This window comes from Centruroides vittatus, unplaced genomic scaffold (genome assembly GCF_030686945.1).
Source record: "Centruroides vittatus isolate TY-2023 unplaced genomic scaffold, ASM3068694v2 contig_18, whole genome shotgun sequence".
Classification (NCBI taxonomy): domain Eukaryota; kingdom Metazoa; phylum Arthropoda; class Arachnida; order Scorpiones; family Buthidae; genus Centruroides; species Centruroides vittatus.
In genome coordinates, this window is record NW_027121101.1 from 7,828,067 (window position 1) to 7,841,593 (window position 13,527).

The window sequence follows — 13,527 nt, forward strand, 5'->3', positions numbered from 1 at the left end:
CGCGTATAGGTTTTATCACCTTTAAGTTTTAAATATATTCAAATTAATAATTATTTTATAGAATTTATTATGTAAGAATAAAATTCGAGTACTGTATAAGGAATTAAATACTATAATATTGATATTATATATAGAAAGAGCATCGCTCGAACAGCCTTGTTTTTTTATTCGGAAACTTAGATGCGATTCTAACGATTATCATTGGAAATCTCCGAAAAGACGAAATTTAAACGTTGTGATAGGAATTGCCTTTAACTAGCTGTGAGTGTTTCTAAGCGTATTCGGTGGAAGAAGAAGATCCGTATCTTAAGAGCAACTAACAAAGACAATATAGTATATCCTCCATATAACATCATCCATTATTTTTTTCCTCTTTGCCAACAGGTCCACCCCATCTGACGTAAGCTAGCCCGAAGCCATCAAGAAGTGACTTTATGACAGACGACGTTAGTAGCATCGCTAGAGTCATTCTGGAAATGCAATTGTCGTGTTCGAGTGCCCCGGTGGCTTGCATAATTGTGGCGCTTTGTGGCGGATTGACGAGAGTAAGGCAAATATTTGACAGAAATCGTGAATTACAGTGCCGAGAGCCGCTGTGTCAATAGGGTAGGCCAGGCAGCCATGTCGCACTCGCAGTGAATTCATAAATTCATAAAGACTTCCTATGCTCAAGTACTGTTGATACATCCGCTTCTCGGAGGCCTTTTTTTTTTATTCGTCATTTCTACTAGGCCTAATGGATTCTCTTCATAAAGGCCTTTCGCCCTCCGCTCTCCTAATTTTACTGCTTCCTTTCATTCTAATTGTAGTAGATTGTTGTTATGGCTGCGATGCCGGTTAGACTCTTCGCAACTTAAAGGGCCTAGGGGAGGTAAGATCGTTTATTCTTTTACTGTTTATACAGCAAATTTATAAAGTTAAAAACTTTAAAAAAAATTACTTTAACTTCATTATTAACTTATTCTGCATTTTAAAGTGGAATATAACACGAATTAAAGCTTTGATAGCTTGGATAATATAAACAAATTCACAAGACTACAAAAGAGTCTTTTGCTAGAAACAATCGCCTTAAAGTGAAATTATGAATTTTTATGCCATGAACACAAACATAAAAATGACTAAAATCGAGTCATAATATAATTATTTAGAAAAATAAGAAATAAACCGATTTGACTAGAGTAAAAGCTCGCTAATTACTCTGAAAAAGGGCAAGTGACCGAAAGTTATCCACTCATTTATTAAAATTAGGTTTAAAAAAGAATCATTTTTATATGATCGAGGCTTTAAGGGTCAAGCCAGAAAGGTTTCTTCAACAAATTATTCGTTTTTACAGTTCTTAACAAGTTATTAATGGCATGAATCGATACTTTAACAATCATATTAATTAATTTACTGGAAAAATTCCCTTGGCTTAATTATAAGCTTTATAAAAACATATAAAAATTTTAAGTATCGAATTAAATAAAAAAAGCAAATATATGCGGGATGAATAATTCTGTAAAGTCTCTTTTACCTTAAAGTCTGTAAGTAATGCTAGAAAGCCTATCCTACTGGAAACGAAGGAAGATTCTGTGGAAGACCACGCAGCAAAGCACGATTGACTGAATCCCGCTCTGGGAAACTCTCGGCGACACTCGAATCTGTGTGAACACGACAGATGGGGGCGAGACTATTTACATAAAATATATTAAGTGCTTTTGTGTGATTTATAATGATTCCGAGCACACATCGTCGCCACTCTTTTTCATTCTCGCCTTTCTCCACTCGTGATAACTTGCACTATTTTACAAAAGTCCTATATATATATATTTCCCGTTTTAAGTGCCCGTTCCGTGCCTTTTAATGCTCGTCGTCGAGGTCCTTACATTCCGTTGCAATGCTTAAAACGTTAACTTTCACGTTTCTGAACAATATTTAAATAAATAGCCAAGATACAAAACTCTCGAAGACGAGATGAAATTTATTCTTTACGGTAGAGAATATTTGAATTTTATACATAAAAAAGGGAAAAATTGCCTTTTTTATGTTTTTTTAAAGGAAAGCTATCCTATCGTTTCATATTTCCGATTAAAGAAGAAGACGATAAGTACTGTACAGTGTTTCCTCCCGTATCTTCTTGTTTAATCGACGCGATCTCAACTTAATTGTATTCCCCTTGTAAAAAAAGAACTTAGCTAATTAGATCATTTTTTCATTCTGAAAAAAATGAGATTTTTAATAAATTTATTCACGCAAAATTAATTTATTTAGGCCTACAATTTTGCTTAAGTCGTGATTGAAGAGCGACTAGATCTAATTTAGACTTCATTCTTCCTTTGCTTTGTTGCAGCCGTCTTGCTTTGCTAGTTCAGGTATAAGGAGATAAGAAAGTGGCTAAATTTGTGAGTGTTTAGTTGTTGCAAGTCGAATGTCTGAATGGTTTTTGAAGACTAAGAGACCGAAGAGAGAATATTTGCAAATTTAAGCGGTGTAGACCCGTCTTAACAATGGCTACAATGGAGCCGAAACTGGTTCCGACCAGTCGCTTCTAAAAACAGAAGAAGAAAGAGTGGCGGTTGGAGGATACATTTTAATCCGGAAACGGCACACAGTGTCCAGATGGCATCAGTGCAATTACTGCGTGTACTAGTTTGCTATCAATGGGAAACGGTGGGGTATCCATTGAAACGAAGCATCCACCGTCAAATGCGCCCGAGTTCCGATGCTTTCATCAGTCGGGTCGACGTGGATCAATGATCCTTTCAATGACGACTTTCTCTTTTTGGTGTTCTTCCAAACGCTTCTAAATAAAACTAGGAAAAGTGTTAAGGAATCTTAAATGAAGGGGGAGTGAAGGTGAATAAACACTATAGTATAATCCGGCAGACAAATAACCCGGTCGAACCGAGGATAACAGAAGCAAACAGATGATCATCTGTGTACTGTTTGTCCTCTTATACGAGTAATGATCAAATAAATCTGATTTAACGATCGCTAGCTTAGCCAAGCTCATTAGAAATCGTTTTTTTCGTACGGTGCGGTAGCCACAGTGTTCTTACTAAAATCCCTGACAGTGAGGCATGTTTTCTTCTTAAAAACCAATCGTTACAACACCCACTTGAGGAAAGATAAGACTAAAATCCCATAAAAACGTTTGTGGTATTGCAATTTTCTTTGAAAAACCCTTTAAGAGATAAGATCCACCCCATGGTAGGCACAGTCGAAAGCGTCATCCATTTTCTTATACCCAGAATTCCTTGTTGTAACGATATTTGCTCCTCCTCCCGACTGGAGACGGTTTCCTTGGTAACCAAGATAACGAGGATGCCGAGTTGCCAGCATCCTATTGGTTCGAGATGTGGGACATCGACAATGAGTTCACCTAGGCACGAGCCGAGGGGTGGAGATTGCGATATAGGCGTTACCTATACCGATGCTATTTGCACATAACGTACGTCTCTGTTTGGCCGTCTGTCAGCGATTCTTTAAAACCAAAGAATGGCTCCGGTAATAATCATAATAACTTTTTCCCCTTCTTTAATTCCCGCAGCCTATATAAAGCCGACGTACTACTAACCCGGGTTATAATTGGCCCGGTTCCATTTGCCGAATGGTGTTCTTCTCTTCCCCTTCCGACTGCACGGTATCATCAATTAGAAGTAGGCTATAGGATATTGTTACTGCCAGAGTAGTGCTGGCTAACATATCACGGTGCAGACGGCTCTCTGTTTGGTTATCAACGGAGCTCGCACGCTGGCATAATACGCTGTCCTTTATCTCGGCAGTCCAGCCTACTTCTCTTCCCCCGGCTGCGAACCGGGGGAAGGGAAAATATATGTGAGACTGGCTATCTTCTAGCTTACAACTGCCCAAACTGATTTTAGGGTAGTTTTTCCTTTCAGATAGTCTATACAGATATCACTTTGGGAATACCAGGCTCCGATTTTAAAACTTTCTCGAATCAATTTAAAGATTTAATAGAAAAATTTCTCCTTCCACCTCTCAAACTGTAGTCTTTTCCATTCAATTTTTATTGTTACAAACATTTAACACGCGCTTTAAGCAGCTTCCGCTTCTCCGTGCCATAATGGCGCATTACGCTGCGTTTAATAACAAATTATAGGGCCTAATTTGCAGCTTTACACCATGTAAATTAGTAAGTGGAAAAAGCGAAACATAAACAATTTAGATAGACGCTAACGATTGTCGTTTCGGATGTATTTTTGGGGGATTGGAAAACGTTGGGACAATTATGCCAAAAAGTCAGTTGGGAGCGGAGTAGAGCGAGCACAACCTGACATTAGCTAATTTAAAGCAAGCACGACTGACACCGAGCGAAAGTCTGGCAAACAACATCATCCCACAGTAAACACTAGGATCCGACATTGTTGACATTAGAAAATCGATCTGACTACTCACTTGTAAATGAAGCAGATTGTCTTTTTCCCAGATACTGATTCGAGAAACGAATGTATCAAAATTAAAGGCGGTCCTGTCTGTTTATGCGCCGCATTTGCAGCTTCCGTCCTCCGCAATCGTCCTTCGGCTCCTATCGTTTTCATTCTAAATTAATAACTGTTGAAAAAATCGATTCCGAATGAAATTTTTAATTGGTTTTCTTTTTAAAACTTTTTCAAATTAATATATTTCGCTGTTACCCCACTTTTAATCTGGAAGATTTACGAATGTCTTGATTGAAACTGAAAAGATGATTTGGGATTATCTGGATAATTTTGATGAGTTCCTGCATCTTTTTAATCAAAGAGTAAATGAACTGCTTAATAACTGCAGAGATCATTTCGGTGATTGTATCCTCCCGACTCCATCTTGGAGTCGCTTAGACACCGGCGGAAAGCCTGCTGTTATGTGACGTCAAAAAGAAAAAATAATAATAAACAAAAATCGACATTTGCTAAGAATTACATTATTATAGGCTACGTAATCCTGTTTACAATTGTTTACAAAACTGGCGATAATTGTAATAAACGGCATGACAAAATTCTCGTAGATAAAATTTTATTTTAATTAATTGGAGAGGAACTAACTGGAAATTTTCATTAGTAAACATATATCACGTCCTGTCGGTTAGTACTTAAACCTTAATAACCGAACTGTTCGATTTTACTAATTCCTAATAGCAGCGTTCAATTAAGATTAATTTATCAATTCGGCTTTTGCACGAGTCGTCTCCATTCCCGTAAAACAATAGAAAACGTAGAATTATACGTAATTTGAATACACCGAGAGCACCCTCAAGTACTAATTACCGGAGTAAAATCGATAAAAAACGTTTAGCTTGTATGTTTATAGGTCTGTAGCCTGTCGGCTTTTAAAACATAATTTTGTAAGTGGAGGTAGAAAGGAAAAGAAGTCAAAAAGAGCTTCACAATGCCGCTTCATAATGCTACATTACTATTTGGCATAGTGATACCATGTCGGAGCATAGTACCATCAGTCATACCCTACAAAGTATTATTGTTGTCAAGTTAGGTCTGACAACTCTTATTTTACGGTCGGTATTTTTCGATAGTAGTCGAGTGGTAGACCTTTATATACCGAGTAGATATATAACTTAAGTGAAGCGTCAAATTGCTTTTCATATCGGCTGAATTGAGTCACTTACTCGAATCGTGGGGTGAAATCTGTTCGACCGTAAGTAATACACGCCCAATATACAAGTATATAGACATGCCTCCTCCTCCAGGTTTGGGATATGTTTCAAAAATGAACGCCTTCTTTTGTGTTTCGTCTTATTCGAAAATGCACTTTGCTCTACTGTACAAAACAACGGACATTATACCGGTCCAGAATGATACTTCACATCATACGCGTACAGATGGATGATGATATCACCTGCCTTATTGTCATTATATGTTTCCAGATTACATCTCGCGCATCTAACCATTCGGGATTTAAAGAAAAAAATGGCCTAATTGCGAACGATCTGCGGAATTCATCACTCCAAAAGTTGTTAGCTTTATCTCCTTGTTTTTTTGCTTAGAAACGAGATATAATAAGAAGACTTCCATATTAAAAATTGCAAACTAACTTCGTAAAATCATCTGTAGATGACAGTTCTAAAGTTTATCATTATAAATTTCAGTAAGTGCAGGAAAAAAATTATACGAAGCGAATAGCGGAAGACAACTAGGTTCAGACAAGATTAAATTAGAATTTTAGACTAATTCTATATTTAATTTCAAAGAATTCTCAATTACAGGAGTATTATTTACCGTGTTTATAAGCAGAATTATCTTGAAATATTGGATTCGCAGCTCTAGCTTATTTGTTCATGTAAACTGGATAAATTGGATGCCGAGAATTCTAACAAATCTATTGTCCACAATTCGTATCCACAGAAACAGCCGGTAAAAGAAATAGAGACGGTTTAAAATTAAAAATGAAAATTCCGAGATGGAAATTTTCATAAGTAGAATCGTTTAACGCTTGAAAAATTAAGTGGATAATTAAAGGATTTTTTTTCTTTGCTGAAAAACGAGTTAATAAAATAGCAAACGGTAGTTATGAGTAGAGTGATAAGGGTGAGGACGGTCACCCTTCTCCGGGAGCTTTCTAGTAAATTAATGAGATGAAGTATATGGAATTAGGAAAGGACGAGGAGAGCGAGGCGCAGAAGTGATCTGCCGAGTGATCTACCGACTGGCTCATCAAGAATCCGAACATCAGATAATGCGAGCGGGGCATAGAAGTAGATGACGCTATCAGTTCCTGACAATCTGGAATTTGCCAGGGGAAGAAGCTTTGTAGAGACGAGGGGAAGGCGCATTGCCTTCTTTCCATCGGGTCAACGGCGAGGACATTTACCACTTCAGCAAACAAGTGGGACTGTAGAGTGAGGATGTTTAGGGAACGTGATCGGCCTCGTCCCCCTTAAAGCCCAGCAATGTCGTCGAGCGAGGTGGTAAGGGGAAGGGGGGCCGCCACCCCAGGTGTCCCCTAAACTTGTCAGGTGTCTGAACCCCGTTGTAACGAGCACACTCTCTGGTTATCATTTTTTCCTCCTTCCACCTCCGCTACTAGAATATACGTATATAAATTTAGTGGCACGTAAAGGCCGTTCTGCACTCTCGATTTGTTTTGGCCGTAATTTAACGCTGGGAAAATGATTTTTCTCGGCATATTTGACGTTTTAAAACCATAAATCTGCAGCGGGTAGATGGGCAAAAACTGCTGGCCGTGCGTCATGGCGGATTAAAATTTTATGTATTATTGTGCTACCCACAGTGTCAACAGTTAATTTCTAGGAGAGCTGCCGGTGCATCTATTACACAAATAAAGTCAGCAATGTTCTCGGTCATTTTGGTACGTTAATGGAGTCGGTTAGCCGGGCCGGAAAACAAACGCGCCGATTTTTAAGCATTTCTGACACATCGTAAAAACTCCTAACTGTTAACGCATTAATCCCCGCTACCTAAGTTATAAAATTTTACTGTGCCTTAATGATAATACAACCGCTCGACTAGTTAAGAAGTATTACTAGTTTAACGAGAGTTTTAAAGTTATTTAGTGAGTGAGTAGGTCGTGACGTACTTACTAACCGCTGTTTGTTTCGTCGTCTTTCGAGATATATCGTGTATTGTCACGGTTAACTATCGTGTGGTTTATAAGAGGCTTAACTTACTTCCAGTTTCGACTAGAGGCCAAGTAGTTAAAGCTAACCATGTGTTTGGATAGAAAAGAATTACAATAACTCACCACTCGTCTCGTTCACGGTCGATATAGTTAGACAAACGTTGTTTGGTTTATGACTTAACTTTGTAGGTTAATATGTGTTTGATTGATATACACGTGTGTGTCTGTGAATCCATCAGCTAGCGTTGTATACATAATTATGTATCACTGCCAACTTATCTCACCTTGCGTCCAATCACGGCATAGCAACACACCCTCTATCGATTTGGGGTGGTCTGACTATGGAAACGCCATTGCTACGCTGCTGCTACATACCGTGTTTTCCTCGTTTACTTGATTAATAGTTTGACGTCGTGTTTAGAAATTGCTATCTTTGTAATTCCGAAATAAACTTAATGGATTTCTCTTCCCCATCACATCCAATATCAGTCTCATATATTATATATAAATTTCTGCATTCCAAATACCTAAATTATTCTATATTAGATCTCCTACGATAAAACTATTACGTCAAATATCCAGGATAACCAACCTTTCCAAATCCAATTCTTTATACGTTATATCTGTTTTCTAACCGCTGCGGAAATGGTGGTCGACCTATGGCACGCGTGCCCAAAGTGACCTATAACACGGAAAGAATTTTCACCACACGCAATACCCATTAATGTAAATAATAATTGCAGCATTCTGATATCGCAATGCTCCGATAATGAGAAATTCTAAAAGTATGAAGACACCCGAAGTTACGTAATTTGATTTCATTTTATTTTATCTTCGATTATATTCTTGCAATATAACTTAAAGCGAAAAATGAAGTGAATATATCAGACAGATACTTTATTATTCCTTTCAATAGTTTATTCTAATTAATGCAGATTACCTCCACTCTTATAATGCAGTTTTAGGCCTCTAAATCTTGGACATGCTCGAGAAATTCGCCACCTTCGGTCTATATTACAAGCCGTACGGGACAAGTTAGTTCGTATATCATCACAATAAAAAAAACAAAAAAAAACGCGTTGTCAATGGAAAAGTAGGCAAATTTCATATGGTAAGAATGATGAAAAGTGACAAGAAAAATGACAACATATTCTCCAATGATTGACCAGATGTGTCCTGTCGCCGCCCTGTAATCGGGCACTTCTCTCCCGTTTCCTATTCCCTCTTTTATACAACCGCACCATTGTCCACGCACTATTACCTACCCTTAGAAATTACCATGAAAATGGCTACCAGTGTTTACATTTTGGTCCAAGAAATCTAACCTCTTTGAAACTCGTGAATAGGGTCCGGCGCGAAGTTGGAGTTTACCACAAAGCTTCGATACCGAGACTGCGACTTAAAGAGCTACTGAACTGCCCGCAGGCACTACCAAACTCTGCTTCCACTGCAAGGAAACAGAATAAACATACCCAGTAGGTAATTTATATTGTAGCTTATGCTAATCCTCTAGCATCACAGTTCAGACATAGATACGTTGTCTATGACATCTGTATCCACACCGGACTGACAAAATATCTTCTGACAGCAGACGGGTATGCCGTGATTGACATGTAATGCCGAGCCAAGCGAGTAAACAATGCTTTTAAGGAAGCACATAAGCTGGACCGCGGTAGAAAATAAGGCAGATTGGGCGAGTTTTGAGTGCCTGGCGCATTGTCGTCGGAACCAGGGTGACTCGGCCATCGACGACACAAGCTCGGAAAAGTGCAGTGGACAGCTTTCGACCGATTATAGAAGTCAACGAGGTCCTTTATTTAGGGGAGGTTTTCGTTGGAGATAAGGTTCCTTCCATTTTTATCGTTATGCGTTACGAATATTTAATTGTTCTCGTTATTTATATATTCCAGATTGTCGAGCGGAAGACGAGAAAAAAGAAGTAGGAGAAGAAAAGAGGCCACAGGCATCGACGGAGACTGAAACGGACACGAGATCACCAGAGTTCAGAGAAGGTCGAGCGCGTCAACCACTAGAATGTTAGTTGGATGGCCAATTAATTATTCATCCGTGTCTTTTGACTGCGGTATGTCATACATTACAGATACCGACATGGAGAGACTGACAGTGGCCCCTCTATCAGACTTTCGGATCTCTGTATAGCCCAAAGGGACGTCACTAACACTGCAGAACGGTGACATACAGAATATGTTCTTTATTCTTAATTTAGTCAGCAGATTCTTTGGTATTTATTCTGCAACGTTGATCTGGCAAGCGACAATTAGACTTTAATTAACTCGCAAAGAAATCTTTCGACGAAAAACCTTAATTTTTGTCGTCACGTGATTGACACGGATAATGTTTTAGCGTAGCCAGGTTTAGTTTATCCGCGCGCGTGTTCGCGATTTACGCGATTGCGGATAGGAAAAAAAACAAAAGAAAGCGCCCGAGGCACGGATAATCCGGCATTACAGTTTCGTATTCTTTCTTGTTGCGCAAACATACTTTATTGTTAGTCTATTGGGCCTTTGGTAGTAAGCCAGAAAATTGGTGTTGTTTCAAAATGTTAATCCGATTCTGGCTGATAAGAATGGTATAATTCAACCACTATCTGACTCTAAACCATTATAGATAGGGAGGTGCTTTGACAAAGAAAGCGAATTGCCTTAAAAATAACTTTCCATAAAGTATATCCTAGAGCATATCTTGTTGCGTGACAGCATTCGATTTCTTCACTTTCTTTCTTCACCTTTACTTTCTTATTTTTTTCTTCCTTTTTTTTGCCATTGACGGTCTAAACAGTAACATTGAAAGTTGAACTGGCCGAGTATAGAGTTACATCGGCTCTTGTTACGAGTGTATGCGGTGTCCCATCGGGAAACCCTACATGGTTGCCGGAACCCCCTCAAGTACCTCACTAGTGTCCAACGGTAATCGTTAGAATCGCATTTGTCAGCAGTTCTCGCACATGCTGGCACACCAAACTTCAATTTTTTCCTTTCGAATTAAATTATCTTATAATCCTTTCTTTTGATTATTTGTAAAAATTTCATAATATATTACTTTATAAAAAAAACCTTATTAAAAGTCGGCGAACAATTCTTTACACTAAAATCCTCTGTATTGAAAGAGGGTCCAGATAATCGAGCCCACAAACTTTCTCAATTCGATTTAGGTCTGTTTTGCACCATTAAAAGAATAAATAGATCCCAACGGTCCATAAGTTATGGCGGAGTCTGACGTTTAAAGAATTTATACGATAATTTAAGGGTATAAACAACGAGTACGTCCTGGCAGCAGCGTGCACCAAAATTACAAATTGAGATCCCGGATTTTCGTACGAGCAGGGCACGGGCCGTGGTCTAAAATATTTAAAACCGGCCAAAGAACGAGGATTAGTGATTAGTCTATCAACGGAGTAATAGCTTCAAAAAACACTTTCTCTAAGGATGTACAAATTGTCGGAATTACATTAAAAGAAAATACGAGGCTCCTCGGCAAAGGAAGCTGCCAGAATGGACGATGATTTAGTAGATGAAGAAGATGATTTGTGAGTAGCCAACGGCTAAATCTCCGCCATTCCGCGATAACGATCTCCAACGTGATGGCGTAGTTGTGGTCAGGTGGGTGGAAACGTAAAAGAAAGAAAGAAAGGAAAGAACTGCCTTGCTCGTATCTTAGGATGGTATCTGATTAGAATCAATAAATCAACTGGTCGAGTTTGTGTGAGATTTCCAACCTTGGTGTTCATTACGACAAGAGAGCCGCGAAAACAAGACGAGACGTTTACGACTTACTGTAAGAAGGAACAAACCACTCCACCCCTGGTGATGTCGTAAAGTGTTGTCGTTGCTACTGGAATTGTAAAACCGCAGGCCTTGTTAGGGTTAAAGTCATTTATCAAAGGGTCGTACCCATAAACGACAACAAAACTAAGTTAATGAAGCCACCTGACTATCTCACCTGTACATTTCGGTGGAAGCGGCAAAGTCCTTCCGTCGTGTCTGGAAGCGATGACATGTCTAAACAGAGCCAGTCGATGCCATAAAGTCGAAATCTTTTAATGTTCTTTCAGTCCTTTAAGCGCATTACTGTTAATCAAGCGATTTGCTGCATCAAAACGCGACCCAGTCATATCTTGGCAAACAACAGTCTTGCAAAGGATTATCTACGGGCTCCACAGAAATATCGTTAGAAATGTTTGACCATGTAGAGACTGCAACCACTTTAATCGCTTTATTTTGACTATCGCGGCCATATCAATTTTTACAAGACCGGAAACGCGTGTGCGCCAAAGTTTCGTTCGTCTGTGCATCTGTCCGTCTATATGAATCGATAATTTGTTTCTAAATTTGGATCGTTAAGAAATTCGTGGCAAAAAGAATATAGGAAAAAATCCAGCATTGAGAGATCTTTGCCGTTCTGGGAGTCGATTCCTTTAATTTTTACTTAATATTCTCAGAGGTAATAGCAGATCGCAGGGAGTATTTTATATTTTTTCAAAGTAAAAATTAAAGAAGAAAAACTGCAAATTGGTTGCAAGATACGCGGCAAATTGTATTGTTTAGAAGATTTCTTTTCTTTTGGAAAAATGTAAGAATTTTTTCTTTATCTTGTTAAGCAGGCGTTTTTTTCTGTTTAAAATTTATCGATAGCTGGCCATGTTTTTACACGGTAAATGATTACTATACTGGCTTTTTTCCCAGAGACTTTATTTTTTATCGAATCTTCTTAGGCGTCTACAGGGATCTTTGACTACTTTTTCGAAATATTTTCTATATTTCACGAATAACCACCGGAAAAACACAAAAACCTATTCTCTATTATCTCGATGTGGGTTAATTATTTTTCTTCCTCATTTCTGACATCTTCCTGGTTGCCGTGTAAAATAATCCTTTCCTTCATTCTATGCAGGCCTTATTACCTTCGGCTTTTTTTTTAATCCTTAGGCCTGTAATCTCTAGAGAAAATAAAGACAAAATACATACAGAGAATGCAATTTTTTCCGCGGCACACCTCTACTAAATTGGTAGGCATTAGTGTGGGCCTAAATAGCGGTATAGAAACATTATATGGCGATTACCACATAAGCTTTGTTTATTCTTTCATTTTTTCTTCTTCCGACTACATTTTTAATCTTAACGCACTAAAAATACCGTCAATTAATTTTTTCTTTACACTCAAACATTAACGAACTGGATCTTCTACTTTTGTCAAATATTTCTATAGAGACGGCGTTACCGTTTGTCGCCAGCGCCTAAACTGGTTCTAGCGCCCCTGCGGAGAAACTTCATAATTTTGAAAAGTCGATAATTAAATAAAAAATCGTTTTCGAATGACACACAACATAGGAATAAGCAGTAACTAGATATGGGCAGACAAATTTATTGTTCGATCGTTGGCAAATGCCAGGCCATGTTTCGCCTCTTCGCCGTCCCGGACTATCTATATATTTGACAACACGCTACCACCAACCGAGTGGTGAGATACTGTTGGTGTCTGTGTGTACAATAAACTTTACCTATCTGCTTCATAAACAGTATCTCTGGCAGCCACAACTAGGTCCTACACGTCGCTGACTCGAATACGCTCTCATTGGTGTCTGCACGCTTCAGATAGCTCCTAGATGAGCATATTTACATTCCACCATTCTATATCTTTACTCGGCAATATAAAAAAACTTGTCTTTCTTCCGTCGGAATCGTTTATGGCTAGATTAAGCGACCAATGTAATTAACTATACTAAATTGTATAAAAACAAGGCGGCACTTTTATTAGTAGGTAGATTGATACAAATTAGGGGGAATCGAACCATCACCGCAAATCATTAAGCCGTATCTATCGAGAAATCCCGAGGAAATTCTATTGTCTCCTCTTCTATGTATAGATAACTAATGATGCTTTTGATTAATACTTTCATTCATATAATATAATTATGATAAATATTACAACCATAAC

The 13,527-nt window shown here is 38.4% G+C and overlaps 1 protein-coding gene and 1 long non-coding RNA gene across 5 annotated transcripts in view; one reads left to right on the forward strand and one right to left on the reverse strand.

The window, feature by feature from the left end:
- The window catches only part of LOC136969644 (homeobox protein OTX2-A-like), a 40,390-nt gene extending 32,676 nt beyond the window's left edge, over positions 1 to 7,714 (reverse strand). The window contains exons 1-2 of one of the 3 annotated variants that reach the window (XM_067263912.1): positions 4,643 to 4,900; positions 4,399 to 4,554 (exon numbers count right to left, since the gene is read on the reverse strand). The gene's annotated coding sequence lies outside the window, so the exon portion shown is untranslated. Of the gene's footprint in view, positions 1 to 4,398; positions 4,555 to 4,637; positions 4,901 to 7,695 lie in introns of those variants that run through there. The other 2 variants (XM_067263913.1, XM_067263914.1) reach the window with 2 other exon arrangements.
- Positions 4,930 to 11,955, forward strand: LOC136969645 (uncharacterized). 2 transcript variants are annotated; one of them, XR_010879848.1, is made up of 4 exons: positions 4,930 to 5,063; positions 8,919 to 9,051; positions 9,161 to 9,416; positions 9,483 to 11,955. It is a non-coding gene; the product is annotated as an uncharacterized lncRNA (long non-coding RNA). The 2 variants fall into 2 exon arrangements; XR_010879849.1 differs by lacking the exon at positions 4,930 to 5,063 and having other exon boundaries at positions 8,973 to 9,047.
- The last annotated feature ends 1,572 nt before the right edge of the window (positions 11,956 to 13,527 follow it).